This window comes from Sphaeramia orbicularis, chromosome 24, assembly GCF_902148855.1.
Source record: "Sphaeramia orbicularis chromosome 24, fSphaOr1.1, whole genome shotgun sequence".
Taxonomy (NCBI): domain Eukaryota; kingdom Metazoa; phylum Chordata; class Actinopteri; order Kurtiformes; family Apogonidae; genus Sphaeramia; species Sphaeramia orbicularis.
In genome coordinates this window covers 9441208-9462768 of record NC_043979.1, presented here as the reverse complement: position 1 = coordinate 9462768, position 21561 = coordinate 9441208, and the positions used below count along the sequence as shown (strand labels likewise).

General features: G+C 39.3%; 1 pseudogene; it reads left to right on the top strand.

Annotated features, from left to right (window-relative positions):
* Positions 1-21561, top strand: part of LOC115415603 (tumor necrosis factor receptor superfamily member 21-like) — a 51869-nt pseudogene that overhangs the window by 15471 nt on the left and 14837 nt on the right.

The following is a 21561-nucleotide window of genomic DNA, read 5'->3' as shown; positions in this document are numbered from 1 at the left end:
TGGACAGAAAGGTGAGGTGTGGAAGTTGCTGCCCCTACCTATGGTTTTCAAAGAAATGGTTTGAGACTAGAAGTAGACTAGTTATAGTAGTGTAACCTAATGAGCTTGAGAGTTATAAGTAAGAGTTCTGGTCTTGAAGCAAACATTGGCTAATTGCTTCCTGTCTCCTGGCCCACATTTTAGGAGTGAGTTGCACTAACAAAGATGAATTATTCTGTGATAAGTACTGATCAGTGCTTTGCCAAACCAGGTTTAAAGTGAGAAAATTAAACAGACGATTAAATACTAATCTCTGTCAATTCAGGGTTATTGATGTAAACAGCAATGAAACTGTGTAGCCAAATTAAAATAAATGTGTAAATAAATGGAAAATAAATGTGTGTGCATTTGGGCCTCAGTCATACAATATATAACACTTGACAAGAGGGAGAAAAAAAAAAAGTCTTTTTTTTTTTCAAAACATTCCAAAAAATTCTGGATTTAAGATTACGCAAACCTCTATGAAAAAACTAATCTCCAATTAGTAATTTCTAAATGGATATTTCTTGCCCAAATCAAATTAGTTAATAAACAATAAGCTTTTGTGATATCGTATGCCTGTTGACTGCTCTGTATTCCATAACGTTACCTTTTTTGCTCACAAGTGAAATGTTAGGTAAGTTAATCATTTGAGAAACATTGTTGGTTGAATTAATGAATTATACAGTCAAATAATAATGATTTTAAAAAAGTTCGTCCCTTAACTTTCTTCAAGGAATTTTATTATTTTGCCCAATGCAGCCATTAATCAAGTACATAGTTTCCTTGAGAGATACTATAAGCCTTAGTTTGATATCCATTTAGTTTGAACACTTTCCACATAATACAGCATCCAACCTTACGCCTCTTAATGTACCATTGCTGTTTTAGTAGAAGAAGGTATCATTACATCAATAATGAATGTTTCTTTTTCCCTATGGGGATTCCTAAAGGAAAGCACATTTGTAGGCATGGAAACAAACTGCTCCTGTTTGTGCTTAGGAGAAGTTATGGCTATATCTGTCATCCTTTATCAACCTCCTCTTTTCCCAGACTTCTCTCCTTTATCAGAATAAATCATGGATGTGAAATGTCTGCCCTTTTGCTTTTTAAAAATCCTTCTGTCACCTTTCCTCTGTTGCTGTTCATACGTCAGGCTTGTTCTACTCAGTCAACCGGTCATTTCTCAGAATCAGCCCTCCATATTTCAGTACTCTAAACCCCCCCCCCCGACTATAATACTGTCACAGCTGTTTGTGTAGGCATGGGATCAATAGCCTCTCAGCTAGTTAATCTGAACCAGTCTGTTCAGCCAGAGGGACACTGGGGGGTGGGTGTATAGGGGGTGTTACACACTCATACCTGGTATTTTTTACTGTCAGCAGAGGATGGGGAAGGGGTTGTAAAAATGCCTTTAACCACTTACCACAACAATGACAGCTGTGATTAAAAACCTACCCCTATTGACTATGTCTAGTCTAATGTGATTTGTTAAACTCAAGGAGGCTATGGAGTTATATCACATATCCTAGCAACGTTACAAGCCAAACAGAGAATCCGCTGTGAATGTTCTTTCACTCACTTCACTCACTTCATTTAATGTATATGAACCAGGTTTGAAAAAGAGATGGAGATGAGAATACCTGGGAAAAAAAGTAACAGAAATGGACACACACCATAAGAGCACAATGTATAAGGCAGTTCATGTGTGTTCCAAACAGACAATAAAACTTTCTAATCTTTAATAAAATTAAAGATGTTAAAAGTACATTTGTATGTTCATATAGTGCAGGCAAAAAAACTGTGAATCTGTTGAAAACATGATTTAAACTTCAAGAAGATGCCTGTTATATACCTTAGGCCAAGAGCATGGACTGTGGAAATGCATGTGAGCTTTCCCTTTTCATACTTTGGACAATTTATATGTTACGGGTCCCAGAGGGCTGAGAGCCTCAATAAAATTACTGTTTGGTCCTGAGTGGACCATATCTGAATGAAATAGAACAAATGGAGCAATGAGGAAACTTCACTCACTGTTCTTCTTCCCGAATGTGTCTACATCTGTGGATTTATTCATCACAGAATAATCAAAAATCACATACCAGCTGTCAAGTAACTTTTAACAACATAACAGCATCTTATCACAACTTTTTATTACCAATACACTTTTACCCTTACATTTTCTGCATTTTGTTCACATATATTCAAAAATACCTTTAACAATAAAGCATATATTAACAGTATAACACTCTTTGGAACACCACTATTTTAAGTGTAATATTAATGTTGCTATTTTTAAGGTGTACTATGACTTTAAATGAATTTACTCTTTAAATACTGGAATTAAATGAATTACTTAAACCTTCTGTGTCAATCACAGGCTACTGGAATGTAGAAATGAAATGCTTGTGCTACATTAACTTAATCAGAAAAAAATACTTTGGTCAAAATACAACCCACATAAAATGTGTGCCTTCAACAATAAACTTCAGACAAAGTGCATATCTCTCAACTCTAAAACTCACAAAATGCAAATACACAACAAAACTGACATACATCCTGTGTACAGGAGCCCTTTCACCCCACGTTCCAATCCACATAATTGGTCATGACAGCTGCTGTGTGCTAATTTCAGACTTTCACACCATGCATTCACATTAAATGGTCAAATACAATACAAACGATCTTAAAATACAACAGAAAACAACACATTATAGATCAGTTTCATGATGACGTAGGACATATGCTGCTCGCGCACCTTGGAGGCAGAAAGCACACTGAGTTCATAGCAAAACACTGACTGCAAGTGTGAATAATGCTGTTGTCTTGCTGTGCCGTGGATTGTCAGAACAGACAACTGTTTATTTGCTGTTTATTTGACTGTTGTTTACTCCAACTGCCTCTGTAAAGCCCTTTGAGATAACCCTTTGAGATAACCTTGTTGTGATATTGGGCTATACAAATAAAGTTGAATTGAAAATTGAATAGAAAGAACACACAGAAGGATTTATTCTTCTACAGAATTCCTGCTGGCAAACATCCCTTCCAGAAAAATTGGCGAAAGTTATGGTTGCAGGCATTAAGACGTGAGAACTGGTCTGAGGAGGTAATTAAGAATGCTGGTTTGTGCAGTGCACACTTCAGATCTGGTAAGTACTGGAGATCTACCATACAGAGGTCACCTTAACCGAAAATATTCTGCCATTGACAGATTTTTTTTTAAATGACGGAAAATTTTGAAGGCCATCCATCATTTTGACAGATTAAAATACTGAGGGTAATAATTGTTTAGCTGACTTTAGCCTAAATTAGATGCTACTTTGCTAGTGCAAAATGTGAAGACAGCCGAGTCTCCATAGTTATTTTAAAAGCCCAGTAAATGTGATGGCACTGATAAACGTGGAGAAAAAAGAGGGACTGATGTGGTGAAGGATGACGGACAAGCAAGTTATACGCCAGTTCTTATGGCATTTGGTGTTATATGTACACATTTTCTACCTTTCATGTGTTATGGCACGTCAGTTTGTGCCCAGATCTGTGGTTCACAGAACCTGAACCCTAACCCTCAGTTCATGGACATACTTAAGGAAAGCTTATAATGTCTACAGATAACACACCAATTAAAAGAGGCGTATATAATTATGCGAGTCGAGATATCTTGTTGGTTTATCAGCCAGCAGCAACTACAGCTGCTGCATCACTGAGATGTTTTTGAACATTAAATACTACTAAATATATCTCATTATCATTAAAAAATAAAAATTTGAAATGACGGATAATAATATGTTGTGACGGAAAGTTATGACCCTGTCCGTCAAAATGACGGACAATAAAAATGTCTAGCGCAACCTCTGCTGCACACCCGTCTGTGCAAGTCTGCTTTTCTACTATGGGACAGCCTTTCCGATGCGGTCAAGTCAAATTATGCAGCCGTGAAAGAGAAGATGGGATCGGCTTTTGGACAGAAACAGTTAATGGACAGTTTTAGAGCTAACATATTCGCTCGTTCACAAGTTCCGGGGGAGAGCCTGGAGGTGTATGTGAGTTGGCTGGTAGCTGGTACTGGTGTTTTGCCTCCGAGTTGCGTGCGCATCACTGCTGTTAGTAAACATTGAAACTCATCTATTAAAGCCCACTCTAAGGGCGTGGATTATTACTAGGGATGCACCGATCCGATACCAGTGTCAGGCATCAGCTCTGATACTCAGTTTGTGTACTCGAATTCGTACTCGTATTTGTACTCGTAAAAGACATCCGATACAAATGCATCAATACCACTTACGGCCATGTGACATTCACAGTTAAGTGCAGCAGGTACGCGGTGGTGAAATAATGTGTGGGGAGTGTAAAGAGTGTGGAGATTTTTCAAAATAAATGACGGTGATAGAAGTAACGCTGACTGCAAGTAATGTTAAAGACACAGAGATACGGATGGAGCGTTCTGTCCGTCCTCTGCGTACATTCCATCGTTTCCAGGTGCTGGCGGATGCGCACCCAGACGGAGAATACCACCAGTAACTGTGGAGGTAGAGGATCTGTTCAAAGAGTGATTGTGTGAGTTAGAGAAAAACTACTGACAGATTTATGACTACTACCCTCGGCCGGGGGTACGGAGCAGTGCGGACCGCCGCCAGCGGAAGTGAAAATGAAACATATCGCTCATTTATCTTTTCTCTACCTCCTGAAGCTAAGCTTTTAAACCTTACCAGCGAAAATGCTGCAATATTAGTATCACAGTAGTGTTACCTCTGTTGTCTCCATGTTTGTTATTACTGACTTTCTTCTTCTTCTTCTCAAAAAACTTTACTCTTCTTCGTGGTATTCATCCAGTATGGCTAATTAAGAGTGGCGCCCCCTGGTGGATTAATTGAGAAACGCTCATTCCAACACATTAAATGTCAGTAGCAGCTAGGACTGGGTATCATGGCCAATTTCCATGATCGATTCGATTTTGATTCATAAGGTTCTCAATCGATTAATCACGATTCGATTCGATTCAATATTGATTCGATTCAGTATTAGTTGATTGATTCAGAGTAATTTAGTGATACCAAAGTACAATTTTGAGTTGTAACCTGATTATTTGAGTACCGCAGTCATGCAACACATCAATACTGGTATCAATATTGATATTAGAAAGGAAATAAATATGACATTTCAGCAGTAAATTGCTGAATGTGCTCTTAAATAATGAACGGGACAGAAACATTGTGGTCAGACATTGTTGCTTTACTATTCCTCTAACTCTATACTCAGCCTAAGGGAATGAAAATAAGTGATAGTATGGATCCAAGTTATTATTCCAAGAAAGACTGGCTTCCATGACTTGCCGGGCGGCTAGTTCCTTCACACTGTGGGTTTGAGTTTGAGCTGGGAGGGGTTTTCCCCACCCTTCTTCTGCGTCTTTTCCACGCCAGAGCCATCGCGAGCGAGACCAAGTCTTCCCCAGGGGTTTGCAAGACGGAGCCACCTGCGGTTCCGCGTACTCCCGGCCCTGCTCTGAAAAATCAATCTCATCCACTATTAATCGATTACGCAAAATTAAAATGAGATCGATCTAAGATCGATTAAATTGATTTTTTTTACCCAGCCCTAGTAGCAGCACCTTGTTCCAGACTAAGGACAACAACAATAAAGCACATTCAAAATGGAACTAAGAACTGTAATGGGATTATTACTCGTATCAGTACTCGGTATTGGCAAGTACTCAAATGTAAGTACTTGTACTCGTACTCGGTCTGGAAAAAAGTCGTATTGGTGCATCCCTAATTATTACAAATGTTAACACTCTTACTCAGTGATGTAGTCTACGTGATACGCAGGTATACGCTGTATACCGACTAGAATAGGTCCCAAATTTCCGTATAACCTCTGAAAATTGTGCAAAGATATGCATCAGCATGGTTTTATGACATACTTTCACTTCCTTGCTCATAAATTTGCCTACTCTGTTACGAAGCGGACACTTTTGGATCACAGGGGCCTCTGTCAGGTGTGACGTGGACCCGACGTGAACTAATAAGGAATTAGTGAATGTGTATGGTGGGCACGAGTCAGCAACTTGAATTGGTCCAACAGTTTTACACATTTGCTTCCTGTATCTGCGCTCTCTTTACTGAAGAATCCAGTATAGGGCCATACACAGCAGCTTTACCTGATGGTAGGGAAGGGGGGCCTGCTGATGCTACATCGTACAGTAACCGCTATTGTTACAGCAGGCGATAGGCACATTGAATTATATCTAAAACTAGCTAACTGGTGGTTTGGTTGAAATGAAGGAGGTGCGGCTGCTGCTGCTCTGTATGTGTGCGTGTGTGTGCATTGTAAATGAGAACTGGACCTGAACAGCCTTGTAGAGAGTCATAAGGGGGAATTTAAAAACAGGCATCCTTAGAGTAGAGAAATGGAAAGTTAGCTAAATACTAGACAGCATTTAAAGCTGATAGAAACAATTTAAATGTACAAAGTTAATGCTGTATTCAAATGTTAGTATAGTTCATTCATAAAATTGGTAATCAAAATAAAATGAATTCATTGTCATCTTAAAGGGCCATTAATTAAGACACCATGTACACCATGTTAAATGACTAACTGATAGGTTAGATATAGTTACATAATTCGAGCTATTGAAAGAGTGGAATTTTCGCTTCCGTTTGTCTATTATTCATAGCCATGGCTGAATATTGTAAAAAGTTCATTAACCTATAAAGACCCAAATATCCATCACCGACCTAACCATCTACTGATCTAAACTGTTTAATAGCTGTTGATACATTAATCCTATAAATACATGTAAATAATTGGTGTAAAATACAGTTATTCATCTTTTCATGGTCATCAGATATGACCCATTTGGATGTTCAGAGGCTCCGTAGTTACTATGGAGATACTATCATCTTTGACAGCACTGATTCACTAGTAAAACCATGACATTGGATGGAGACACTTGTTTTATGTTCAGTTAATGATATATTTTACTGAAAAAGTTACTTTTTCTTCAGTTTTCTCTGTTTTGATATAATAACCATCAACTTTAATCTGAGCTTTTATGAACATCTACATGATCAGTAAATTAAATATTGGAAAATACCTGATTTGCACTGATAAAATACAAAATATAGAAGATAATATTATAAATTAATGGTGATAAATCACTTAGGAAAGGTTAGATATAGAGAAAATGTGATTTGAGAACTGACATAAAAGTAGCACCGGGTCTTTATGGGTTAATAGGTTTTGGCCCTGTTCAGCAGGTTTTAATGCTAATATAGATACAAAAAGGACCACTTATATTATAATGTTAATTACTGATGTTTTTGTTTACCTCCAAGTTGTGCTATCTGCGGTGCAACAAAATCAACTGGCATCCTTACAGAGAAAAGGATGTCTACATCTGAGGAGCATACTTCTTTATTTGAATCTTATTTGTCTTGTCCAGCTGTTAATGACTGTTATACATCTTGTGTTGCTTACAATACATTTACATTTAGATAATACATAACCAGGCTTTCATGATCTCAATTATGTGTGGATGCATACTTAATGAGTTAATGAGCGCGGTGGTTCTTGTGTAGAGCTGTTTTGGAGTGGCTGCTGCTCTGGGAGGTGCTGCGGTGTAGCTGTTGCTCTAGGACGGGGGTGTATGACGCTGGGAGGTTAAAAATCTGAGTATACCCTTTAGAATAAACTAGACTACACCCACTGCTCTTACTGACCTGAATGAAATAGAACAAACGGAACATTGAGGAAACTTCACTCGCTGTTCTTCTTCCAGAATGCGTCTGAGGACAGGGGACGGTGTGTCACGATAGTACCCCAGAGGAAACTGGGCTAGAAGAATAGTTCCTACCTCATAGCTCCTACTGTAAACCCCTGTCATCCACACTGCCAGTGCCCCGAAACAGCACCATCACCGGACAAGGTTAAGCATTCCACTTTGCAGCAAAATGTAAACATTAATAAAAGAACGTAATAAAATAAAAGTATAGACTTTAAAAAAAACACAAAATGGGGTCACACTATTGTAGGTGTGCCATATATATCTTTGAAGACCAGGTTTCGTTGTCATAGATGGAAAATACACAGTGATATTACCATTATGTGAAAAGACAGTGACAGGGCAATTGAAATACAAAAAGAAAACAGCCATGTGTGGAAAGTGAGAGGAGGAATGTGAGAAACTGCAAACTAACTAATTTTTAGTTTTACTCTCTAGTTTACTAGTACAGTATATGGAGCTATACTGGAGATAAGAGTCACCACATAATGTAAAAAAAACTAAGAAGCTTGTCATCAGCAGGTCTTCAGTGTAACAGGGCTGTTCGATTACAAGTCCACTGCACAGATATGACACCCTACCAGCCACTTGTATTAGGCTTTTCAATGGCTGATACCAGGGAAAATAACAATAACAAATTGTGTTATATTAAGCAAAAAATCTGCCAATAAGGTAAGCAATTGTACTTGGCTAGATTTCTTAAAACCAGGACAAATGTCTAATGATAGATCTAACAGGATCTAATGGGGAATAAGTACCAACACTGAACCAGGTTGTCCGTATTACAAGCAACAAAATCAACAGTTAAGCTAGGTTCAGACAGCAGGTCTTAATGCACAATTCGGAATTTTTGGTGAAATCTGATTTTTTTTTTTGTGTGTGTGGTTGTTCATATTACACATTACACGCAACTTCTCTCAGTTTTGAGTATGAATTGAATGTGACCCTGAAGTGACCCACATGCGCAAAAGAGGTCCTGACGTAATATGCGATCATGCAAGCATGCACTATCTTCACAGAAGTAATTGTGTTTTTCCTGCCACTTCTCATCCTGGGACGCAGAATTGTACTGTTTGTGGCATTTCAATGATGTAAAGGTCGGATAAATGTGACCTGGCTGTTCAAAGAGAAGTTGCAAAATATAGGATACATATCGGATTTAGAATCACATATGAAAGTGGCCTGGGTTGGATTTGAAAAAAATCAGATTTGTGCTGTTCAAACTGTCTTTAACAGATCGTATACAGGTCACATCTGAGCAAAAAAATCTGATTTGGGCCACATTTACCTGCAGTGTGAACATAGCCTTATTTAAGACAGATTTAAAGGTTCATTCACATGTTTTTGTACTGTAGAGAAGATTCTGTGTTGAAGACTCTGTTCTGTGTTCTGTGCTGTTTACTACTGATGTCACCTAACTTAATGTCCTACATTATTCCAGTCTGTGTTGCTTTTATGCATGATAACAGACTGTACACCAGTTACTATGTAGAGGTCTGGGGTTGTTTTTTTAATGAAAAAATCATTCTCTTGGTTGCAAATTCTTGCAGTCCCACTCTTCTGCTCCTTTACCAGTGCAACAGTTTCCAACATTATTTAATGTTATCTTAGTGATGGAATCAGCCAACATCAATACACAACCACTATCACCACAACCCAGACTCCCAACACAAACTTCACACAAGCATACACCAATGTTTAATACTGACTCTTTAAATTTTCCTAAACTGTCAAGTACTACAAGTGGTCATAGTCTTAAAACAAGAAAAACTGTTTAATTTCTTAGCTGGGATTTTAACAAAACATTGTTTTATAATGTTACTGCCTAGGTTTAACTTAAATATCTTAAGACAAAGTCAAATAACTTATTAAAAAAAAAGACAGAACTTTTGTAAAGAAAAACATGATAGACAATTTTATTTCTCTTTTTATAAAAAAAAAAAAAAAAAAAAAAAGCCTAAGTTCCCTTTCAATACTTTTTGCTGTACTTAAATATTCTACACAATTCTTCCACAAAACGTCCTACCACTTTGTGATATTGACTTTGTCTGGATGGGGTGGCATTGTACAAAACATATCATACTGTCTTCTGTGTCACTCCACAGAGCTGAATGAGCATGTTAAGAGTGTTTTTCTTTTAGTCATGTCAGCTCTAATTTGGTGGATTAGATATGCACCTTTGTACCTGTCTGCTGATTGGAGGATGAGAGGGATTAAAACTATCCAGATGACAAGCCTAAACCATTCAACAGCCCATTTATGATCCCATACCATTATGTAACAATCCCATTAGCCACTATTGAACAACTCCAAGGTGTTAGTAATGATCAATTGGAGGCTAATGACTTGCCAATGGACTGACTATTTCAGTTCGCTCCAGTGTTTCAAATCTCTGCTGTTAATTGTGTCCAAAACTCTGATAATCTTATAATTGCTTTTTTCCCCATTTTAACAAATTACAGAGATTTGTTTTGATTTTAATTGGTAACCCATTCACATTCCCCTCTTTATTCAGTTTTTTTTTTTTTTTTTAATTATTACTATTCTTGCAGCCAAAGTCAAATTAGCATTTGTCCTCGCCTAAGCTTCATCAGTGTGCAGGCACCAAGTTTATCTGATTTTAGAGTAAAAGGTAGACACCAGCTGGGACTTTGGAGGAGAGGGAGATTACGTGTCTTGTTGTTCCAAGTCAGTTGAGTAAATATACAATTGAAACACATTAAGCTTAACACTAACCCTATACTATTACACAACAAGGCCCGTATTCCTAAAGATTCTTAGTGCAAAGAGTTGCTCCTAGTGGCCAAATTCTAAGAAAATTCCTAGAATCATGATGTTTTCGTAGAATTTTCCGTAAAAATGAAGAGTAGATCCTAGTAAAGATAAAAGCTATTCCTAAAGAATCCTAGCCCTTAAGAGAGCTCCTGAAGTAAGATCTGTTAAGAGCAGGGAAGAGGACTTTTAAGGGGCTTAGGAGTTCCCTAAGCAAAGAACAAAATGGCCGATGGAAGAGGCAGGAGGGATATTCTCCAAACACTGGATGACAGTGAATTAATTAAATGCTACAGATTAGATCGTGAAGGAATCATGTTTGTGGTTGATCTCACTAGAGATGCACTTACTTCTCCAACCCAACGCCGCAATGCAATACCAATGAAATGAAAGTCATCACAACACTGAGGTATTTGGCAACTGGGAAAATGCAACAATGCGGCAGTGATGACTTGGGTCTGTCACAACCCTCCATCAGCAGGGTCGCAACCTCCTGAGGCTGGTCAGCAGGGTTGAGTTTTAGCCACAGGACAGTCTCAGAAAATAAAAGACATTTCATTTCAAATGAAGTCTGATAAATGCATTTTGGTCTCACAATTCTAACCCTAATTCTGAAACTTCTTTGAAAGTGGTGAATTGTGAAAGTGTTAGGGGATTAGGGTTGGGATTCAGAATTTTCCACACTCACAAGCTAATTCTTCACTAATATTGGGTTTGGTGTCCAAATAAATGGTAACTTAAAGTATGCGCTTGAACACACTTATACCAAGGGCTGGAGGACATCAGCAAGAATAAGAACAGGAGTGAGACCTTGTTCCTTCTTCGGCTGGTGTGCCAGATTGCTTGCATGGATTAAAGTGTTAGGATTCCCTCCTGTGATGCCTTCTGTTTTCATTGTGTGGGTTAAGCAGATCCCTTGAGTAAGGAAATTTAATTCCCTGTCCTGCTCTCTCTGCTGTTTCTCTTCTTTTACCTCTGCACTATCATACCCTGCATTCCCTCTCCTCTCTCATATTGCTATTGCTCTGTCTCTGACACACAGGTATGTATAGACAGTCAGCAGCCATTCAGCTGAAGAGAAACCTAGAGGACAAAGTCTACCAATATGATGGTGTGTTTCTGAGCCATGACCCAACGTCCACTTTATCGAATCATGATCACCCACGGACTTCGCCATCCCCAGCTCCTAAGCAATTGATGGACCTTGAGCAACAGCACAAGCAACAAAATTTGGACCCTATACCAGGCTCCAACAAGAGAGTGATGGAGGGGTTGGAGGGTACTGAGACAGTCAGGGTTGGGATGGGAATGGGCAAAGTAGCTGGACAGGGGAGTGGGAGTGGAATCTCCAGCTACTACAGGCCCACTCGAAGAGGGTCCCCAAGGCCCAGCACCCATAATCACTTTGACATCAACGAGCACCTCCCCTGGATGATCGTGCTGCTACTCCTGTTGGTGCTGGTGGTGATCGTTGTATGCAGTGTAAAGAGGAGCTCCCGGGTACTGAAAAAGGGCCCAATGCAAGACCCCAGCAGCATCATGGAGAAGGCGATTCAGAAGAAACCGGCTGCTCCCCCAGCCCAGGTCAAAGAGAAGTGGATCTACTACACAAATGGACAGGGTGAGTCTGCTATCTCTGTGATTTTAACCAGTGTGCATCTAATGTAACTGGAGAGCTAACCACTAAGATGTTAGCCAGCTGGGAACATGCATAACGGCAGGTTACTTTGGTAAATGATACTTGTTATGGAAGGCACCAATAGCAAGCGACAGGAAGGATGTGACAAAATATTGAGTTGGAAGGGCCTATCCCACTTAAGAAGCTCTATTTAGTCAGACATTTCTTGTATAGCAATTTAGCAATCTAGGACCAGGCTTGACTAGACTTTGTGATTTTATACATTTGATCAAAATATGTGGTATCTTTTATTCCTTTTCACACTGTCATGTATCAACAATCAGACATGCTTACTGATTTTGTTTCTGAAAAGGGAGGTAGTTGCTCCCTCTGTGGGTGGGTTGGACATACACTATATTGCCAAAAGTATTTGCTCACCCATCCAAATAATCAGAATCAGGTGTTCCAATCACTTCCATGGCCACAGGTGTATAAAATCAAGCACTTAGGCATGCAGACTGCTTTTACAAACATTTGTGAAAGAATGGGTCGCCCTCAGGAGCTCAGTGAATTCCAGCGTGGAACTGTGATAGGATGCCACCTGTGCAACAAATCCAGTCATGAAATTTCCTCGCTCCTAAATATTCCACAGTCAGCTGTCAGCTGTATTATAAGAAAGTGGAAGTGTTTGGGAACGATGGCAACTCAGCCATGAAGTGGTAGACCACGTAAACTGACAGAGCAGGGTCAGCAGATGCTGAGGTGCATAGTGTGAAGAGGTCACCAACTTTCTGCAGAGTCAATCGCTACAGACCTCCAAACTTCATGTGGCCTTCAGATTAGTTCAAGAACAGTGCACAGAGAGCTTCGTGGAATGGGTTTCCATGGCTGAGCAGCTGCATCCAAGCCATACATCACCAAGTGCAATGCAAAGCGCCGGATGCAGTGGTGTAAAGCACGCAGCCACTGGACTCTAGAGCAGTGGAGGCGCCTTCTCTGGAGTGACCAATCGCGCTTCTCCATCTGGCAATCTGATGGACGGGTCTGGATTTGGCGGTTGCCAGGAGAACGATACTTGTCAGACCGCATTGTGCCAAGTGTAAAGTTTGGTGGAGGGGGGACTATGGTGTGGGGTTGTTTTTCAGGAGCTGGGCTTGGCCCCTTAGTTCCAGTGAAAGGACCTGTGAATGCTTCAGCATACCAAGACATTTTGGACAATTCCATGCTCCTAACTTTGTGGGAACAGTTTAGAGCTGGCCCCTTCCTCTTCCAACATGACTGTGCACCAGTGCACAAAGCAAGGTCCATAAAGACATGGATGACAGAGTCTGGTGTGGATGAACTTGACTGGCCTGCGCAGAGTCCTGACCTCAACCCCATAGAACACCTTTGGGACTGAGACTGAGAGCCAGGCCTTCTCGTCCAACATCAGTGTGTGACCTCACAAATGCGCTTCTGGAAGAATGGTCCAAATTCCCATGAACACACTCCTAAACCTTGTGGACAGCCTTCCCAGAAGAGTTGAAGCTGTTATAGCTGCAAAGAGTGGACCGACGTCATATTGAACCCCATAGACTAGAAGTGGGATGCCACTTAAATTCATATGTGAGTCAAGGCAGATGAGCAAATACTTTTGGCAATATAGTGTACTTCGAAACTAGGCTGCCTAATTGATATTATTTCAATGTGATTCTTTTTTCCTTATTTTGAAAACCTGCCATCTTTCTAGAACAAATTGCTATTTTCTAGGCACTGAAACTAAGGGAGCTTTCATACCCAAGTTGTTTCATCTATATTTTACGACTTTTCAGTTTGATCAGAGCTGAAATTGCAGACGCGAAACCACCCCCAGACCATGGACCAAGCAACTGAACTTTTGTCCAAAGAAGACAGATGGTTCTATGGTTCAGTTTGTTTCTACTGTGAAAACATATTTTTACATTGGACATTTAGACCATATGCAGTTGTGGTCAAAAGTTGTCACAGGGACACAAATTTGTTCTTTGCTTAAATGAGATTTGTCCAAAAAAAAGGTCACTAAACATTTTAAAATGCTTTTAGTCATTCTTTAGCATACTTCAGAAGCACAAGGGGAAAAAAGCTGAAGCAAAAATGTTTGTGAAAACAAAACTGGAAGGTAAGAGTACAAGCAATTACAAGCCATTAGACAAAAGAAGACAAAGAAGTGGAAGAGGGAAAATGTAAATGAGTAAATAACACATGGGAGACTTCAAGAATCACATAAAAATGAGCTGAAATATTTAATATGGTATTGACTGTCCACACAATTGTCTACAAACCAATCAGTGTCAGTAGACAATAGAGAGATTCGGCCTACCTAGATGATGATGTCATGACTTGGCATGCAAAGGTCTTTAGTGGGCCCTCAAAACTGCGATATGAAATGAGACCAAACTGGACCAAATGTCAATAGTATAATAACAACAGGGTTTGGGGACCTCACTTTGCACTCAGTTTAAGCTGAAACAAACTAACAACACATGAGACAGGGATCCACTTCAGAGCAGCCATCATGTGTCAGCAGTACCCTCTAAGAATGGTTTAGAAATCCGGTAGAGCTAAATGGCCACCATACTGGTTTCTAAAACAGTCATGTTTATATATAAACTCAGAATATGGTTGTAAAAGCAGCTTGGTCTATATAAGGAATTCTTTAGCCAGAGTAATTGTTTTATCACAGCTCTGTCATGGTGCCACACTGGGTTTCCCATGCTATGTCAGTGTGTTGACATGCTTCACTTGTTCTCTAGAACTGTGTAGACCCATCTGTTCTCTCAATGTGATCACAACGCTGTGGTTCTAGTCAATTTCGCCCCAGGCCTCATGGTGTGGAGGGCAGTGGTTACACAATCAAGGGCATGACCCTGTTGTACTACTACCCTGCTGTCTACATCCACCCCCTGCACATACACCCACACCCCGTCTCCGGTTTCATCACCGTGTCTTCTCATCTTTTTCTCACCTCACTTGTTTACCTCCTTGGACTCTCAGATTCTTTCCTGTCATCTTCTTGCTTTTATTTTCCCTCCTGCTCTTCATTTCCTCTTGTATTTCACTTGTCATTTCTCACACTTAATAGTGATCTGTGGAAGAATTACAGTATACAATTTTTGTCACCTTTTGTAAAATGTAGGCAAGTTGGAACTAGACTATACTGGCTTTACCCTATGTTTCACTAGATTTGTGGATGGCTTATGTACTGTATTGGGTTTTGTTATTGTTATTTGACTAAAACTTATTTTGATTGAATATTTCAAAAATATTTAGACAGTTACTAAAAGTAATCTGAAAAAAAATCTACTCATTGATGGTGCATATTCTCCTAACTGCAATGTAGATCAGTAACAACTTTAAGTGTTGTTTTTTTTTTTTTAATTACCTCAGTGTGTCTTATTTCAGCGTTGTAATGATCCACAAATATTTTAGACTTCCCATAATGCCATAGAAGATCTGTAGCACTCTACTCTCTAGCACTGTCATTACTTCAGTAAAGCATCTCTGTAAAACTACATTTAGTGTACGGTGAGTGTCTACATTCACACACATTGCACATTGTATTGGAGCTCACAGAGTTACTGTAAATCTTCACTGTCCAAACTGATGTGAAGTCTTGACCTTATGTACTCAGTGGAAGCCGGAAAACACATTACACAAACTCCTGCAAGTCAAAGTGGACTAACTGAACAAAGAATCACTACAATCAGACTTAAATGCATTCACAAGCCTAGCAACGTTAATGGTACAAGCATCCCATGATGTAATACTTTCTGTGCTTGGGTCATTTAAAATGGATTATAGTGGAGTTAGTAGTAAAGAATTAAGTCATTATATAGATTGAGAAATCAGTTCTTTAAAGATATTTTCAACTCTCAGTATCAGCTGAATTTTGACCCATGTTTAATGTCAGTTTTCTTGAATTGAAAAATAATACATTGGTCAGAAAATAAAAATTGCTTCCATTTATATACATGCTTTTTACTGTTAGTTTGATGTTCATTCCCACATTTATCGATTAAATGTTTTGAGTTTTATGTTCAGTGATTCATTTATTTAGGTATTTATTATCTTGACACATTGTTCAGTTCAAGAGTCACCCACTTATTTAATAATGTGAGACTTATCCATTCTGGGTTAGGAGTAGGGTTTTCAATAATATAATATAATATAATATAATAATATATAATATAATATAATATAATATAATATATAAGTGTGATTCTATTGGATGATTTACAGGTATTGGCTATTTACTCTTCCAAATGATCAGTATCATATTGTTCTTACACAACCCACTACTGGTTGACTGTTTAACAAGTAAAAAAAAAAAAAGAAACTTCAGTGAAAATAAAAGCAGTAGGTCACACATGCCATGATATATGGAAAATCACTGAAATCAATGAAATTTTATTTGTATAGTGCCAAATCATAACTAAAGTTATCTATTGACACTTTACATTTACAGCTGGTCTAGACTCTAAATAAAATAAAATAAAATGGTCAAAAAAAGTAAAGCTTCAGCTGAAAACATTTGCAAGGAACAAGGAAAAAGTCGCACATATTGCAAGAGTAAAGTCTAATTTCAATCATCATTGTTCAAAAAATAACTAGTGCCAAAATACAACGGCCAGAGACGAGCCTGAAGCACTCGGATCCAAAAACAATAATCCTTAATTACCTATAGATACAACATCTCCATTTTTGAAATTTTTAATTTGATCATATGACAAATTAAGATCACCCAGTCCAAACTTCACTTAATTTCTCTAAATCTACACTGTTTAAACCTGCTTTCTACCTTATTTTTGTTCCCTCCATCATTTTAGATTTTAAAATTTTGAGTATTTGTAGTTTCTCTTTCCGTTTCATCCCATCATCTCTCTCCTCTCAATTTCTTTCTTCAGCACTTTCCTCTCTGTTACCCTTACCCCATTAACCCTCACAGCCCCCTCTGCTTCCACTTGACAACTCCATGGCTGTCAACAGGTAGACTCCGTTTTGCCCCACAGTAGAGTCCTTAATTTCGCTGTGAAAGAGAGACAGGAACCCAAACTCGGGGGACACCTCCTGTCTGTGTGGTTGTGTGTGTGTTGTTTGATAAAGCTGAGCCACCCGCCACACTCTCTCTGTCTTTCTACTCCCTCAGCGAGTGACCACAGAGAACTGGAATAATCTGGTTTCAGCTGCCTCTGGGTTGTTGTTTGGTTGGCAAGGCATATTAGTGGGTCAATCGTTCTCTTGCAGGGTGACAAAGAGATATATAGAGACGAGGAAATGAAGAGAAAGAAGGAGAGAAAGAGGTGTGTGTGTGTATGTGTGTGAGAGGTTTGACAGGGGGAAGTGTTGTATTGTAGTGTTGATGGCTAACCACATTGGGTTTCCCTGCTGTTACCTAACAGCCTGACTACTTACTCCAGATTCTTACTGTAGGACAGGGGACACAAAAAAGACAAGTCAATTACAGTGGGGCAAAAAAGTATTTAGTCAGCCACTGATTTTGCAAGTTCTCCTACTTAGAAAGATGAGAGAGGTCTGTAATTTTCATCAGAGGTACACTTCAACTATGAGAGACAAAATGAAAAAAAAAAAAAAAAATCCAGGAAATCACATTGTAGGATTTTTAAAGAATTTATTTGTAAATTATGGTGGAAAATAAGTATTTGGTCAATAACAAAAGTTCAACTCAATACTTTGTAACATAACCTTTGTTTGGCAATGACAGAGGTCAGATGTTTCCTGTAAGTCTTCACCAGGTTTGCACACACTGTAGCTGGTATTTTGGTCCATTCCTCCATGCAGATCTCCTCTAGAGCAGTGATGTTTTGGGGCTGTCACTGGGGAACACAGACTTTCAAGTCCCTCCACAGATTTTCTATGGGGTTGAGGTCTGGAGACTGGCTAGGCCATTCCAGGACCTTGAAATGCTTTTTACGGAGCCACTCCTTTGTTGCCCGAGTGGTGTGTTTGGGATCATTGTCATGCTGGAAGACCCAGCCACGTTCCATCTTCAATGCTCTCACTGACGGAAGGAGGTTTTGGCTTAAAATCTCACGATACATGGTCCCGTTCATTCTTCCCTTAACACAGATCAGTCGTCCTGTCCCCTTTGCAGAAAAACAGCCCCAAAGCATGAGGTTTCCACCCCCATGCTTCACAGTAAGTATGGTGTTCTTGGGATGCAGCTCAGCATTCTTCTTCCTCCAAATACAACGAGTTGAGTTTTTACCAAAAAGTTCTATTTTGGTTTCATCTGACCACATGATATTCTCCCAGTCCTCTTCTGGATCATCCGTATGCTCTCTGGCAAATTTCAGACAGGTCTGGAAATGTACTGGCTTAAGCAGGGGGACATGCCTGGTGCTGCAGGATTTGAGTCCCTCTCAGCGTAGTGTGTTACTGATACTTTGTTACTTTGGTCCCAGCTCTCTGCAGGTCATTCATCAGGTCCCTCCGTGTAGTTCTGGGATTTTTGCTCACCATTCTCATGATCATTTTGACCCCATGGGATAAGATCTTGCATTGGGCCCCAGATCGACGGAGATTATCAATGGTCTTGTATGTCTTCCATTTTCTTACAATTGCTCCCACAGTTGATTTATTCACACCAACCTGCTTGCCTATTGTAGATTCACTCTTCCCAGCCTGGTGCAGGTCTACAATTTTCTTCTTGGTGTCCTTCGACAGCTCTTTGGAATTGGCCATAGTTGAATTTGGAGTCTGACTGTTAGAGGCTGTGGACAGGTGTCTTTTATACAGATAACGAGTTCAAACAGGTGCCATTAACACAGGTAATGAGTGGAGGACAGAAGAGCTTCTTAAAGAAGAAGTTACAGGTCTGTGAGAGCCAGAAATCTTGCTTATTTGGGTGACCAAATACTTATTTTCCACCATAATTTACAAATACATTCTTTAAAAATCCTACAATGTGATTTCCTGGATTTTTTTTCTCATTTTGTCTCTCATAGTTAAAGTGTACCTCTGAGGAAAATTACAGACCTCTCTCATCTTTCTAAGTAGGAGAACTTGCAAAATCAGTGGCTGACTAAATACTTTTTGCCCCACTGTATAAGTTTGCCAACTTGTAAAACATATTTTCTCAGTAATGAGGTTAGAGCCAGTTGCATTGTTGACCTTCTATATCAAACTGAAAGATTCACGTAGAAATGTTTTTGTCAACAATGGATCAAAATACAGTATATCTTAGTTTATGAGTTAGCAGTTAGCTGTATGATAAAGTTAATTTTGAAATTGACAAGCCAGGACTTGTTGAAGACAAATGTTGAGTTCAGGTGTCACAGAGAAACCACCAGATTCTTATCCTTCTTGGTTCTCACCACCTAGGGCACTGCTGGGGTGAAAACACATTTTTGCATGGTTTGGACAATGAGACCATATGTAGTTGTGGCCAAAAGGTTTTATAATAATCATAATGGATTGGATTTATATAGCGCCTTTCTAGACACCCAAAGCGCTTTACATTATTGACCCATTATTCATTCGCGCTCACATTCTCCCTCTGGTGGTGGTAAACTACATCGGTAGCCACAGCTGCCCTGGGGCAGACTGACAGAAGCGTGGCTGCCATTTTGCGCCTACGGCCCCTCCGACCACCACCGAACATTCATACACCAGTGTGGGTGGCACTGGAGGCAAGGAGGGTGACGTGTCTTGCCCAAGGACACAACGGACTGACTAGGACAGAGCGGGATTCGAACCGCCAACCCTTCGGTTATTGGACGACCCACTCTACCAACTGAGCCATGGCCGCCCCGCCCCGTTTTGCAGCAACACAGATACATCCTTTGTGCAAGTGTGATTTATGAGTCAAAATAGTCATTGAAAGTAACTGTCACCCCAAAATTGTCACAAAATGTTCCAAGGCTCAATTATGAATGATTTCCAATTCCACAAGTGTATTACAAGCAAGCGTTGTTTCTGATATCCTGGGGAAAGAAATATGTAAACATGAAAAAACCAGACTTGGTCTCAGAAATTTACATGTTGAATGACATAAAATAATAACAATAATAACAATACTACTACTACTACTACTACTACTACCAATAATAATAATAATAATAATAATAATAATAATAATAATATATAATCAAAATTTGACCTTTTCTAAACTTGTCTTCAAAGCCAAAATGAAAAAAGAGTCATTTTCTAGCATTCAAATTAAAAATGTTATTGAAATTTCATATTTCATGTGACTAAACTGAAAGTATGTTTTGTTCTGTTTTACTCTACTCTTAATGACGCTTTGTTGATTCATGAAAACACAGATTGGGTTTCAATCTTTGGGAATGCATTGTGGGTGTTCCCCTGATGGGATGAGTAATTTTTTGCCCATGTGTATGCATTTACACAGCAATGTATAGTACGTATGCACATGCACCCCAAACATTTTACACCGCTTTTTACTCTCTGGAACATAAAACAAAACAGCTTCTTAATACTTCCAAGGTGCGTGGCTGGCTCCTCTTGAAGGTTGTAATGCCCCTTTACTAGAGCAGTTAAAACACTCGGGCAATAAAGGAGAAAAGAAAGGGAAACGTCAAAGTAAAGATCACACACATACAATACCTGGCATTTGCTCAGGAAGTAGTGAAAATTGCTACTTCTCCGCAGCAGGGATGAATGGGGCTTTCCAAGGCCTTTAGCCAAATTTTCATTGCACAGGATCTGAGGAATTTATTTGTTTATCTGGAACAAGCTCACAACTGTCAAACTGTATTTGTGGCAGCAATTACAGGGAATCACAAAAATGTTGTATAAAGGTTAACATGAGGCTGCAGTATGGTGACCTTGTTCTTTTTCTTTCCTTTTCTGTTTAGTAACTAGAAAAACACTCAGCGAGCACAGACCTCCACCAAGGTAGATCAGTACCCCTCCAGTCACCACCAAAATTTAATCATTTGTTCCTTGTGCCAGTATCAACATTTCCTGAAATTGTCATTGAAATCCATCCATAACTTTTTGACTTACCTTGCACACGGTCACAGACAGACAAACCAATGCCGGCAAAAACATAACCTCCTTGGCGGAGGTAATTATGCCTATTTTCTAATTAAATATGCTCTCACTGATTAAAAAGAAAAGTGAATGCTGCTGTATACTTGAAACAGAGGATGTCGTCTTGAACTAAACACACCTTTTTCAGCCTGTAGAGCTGCTTTTCAGTTTGTGCAGGTACAGCCTCAGACAGTTTTTGTGTGAAGTACTAATCTATGAATGCCTTTTTGGAGAAAAGTGGTTTCTAGTCTGACCATTTTGTTCAGTTTACACATGAAGACCACAAAGACTCAAAAAGGACACAGCTATGTTAGAGACATTATGAGGCAAGGGGACAGGAGCC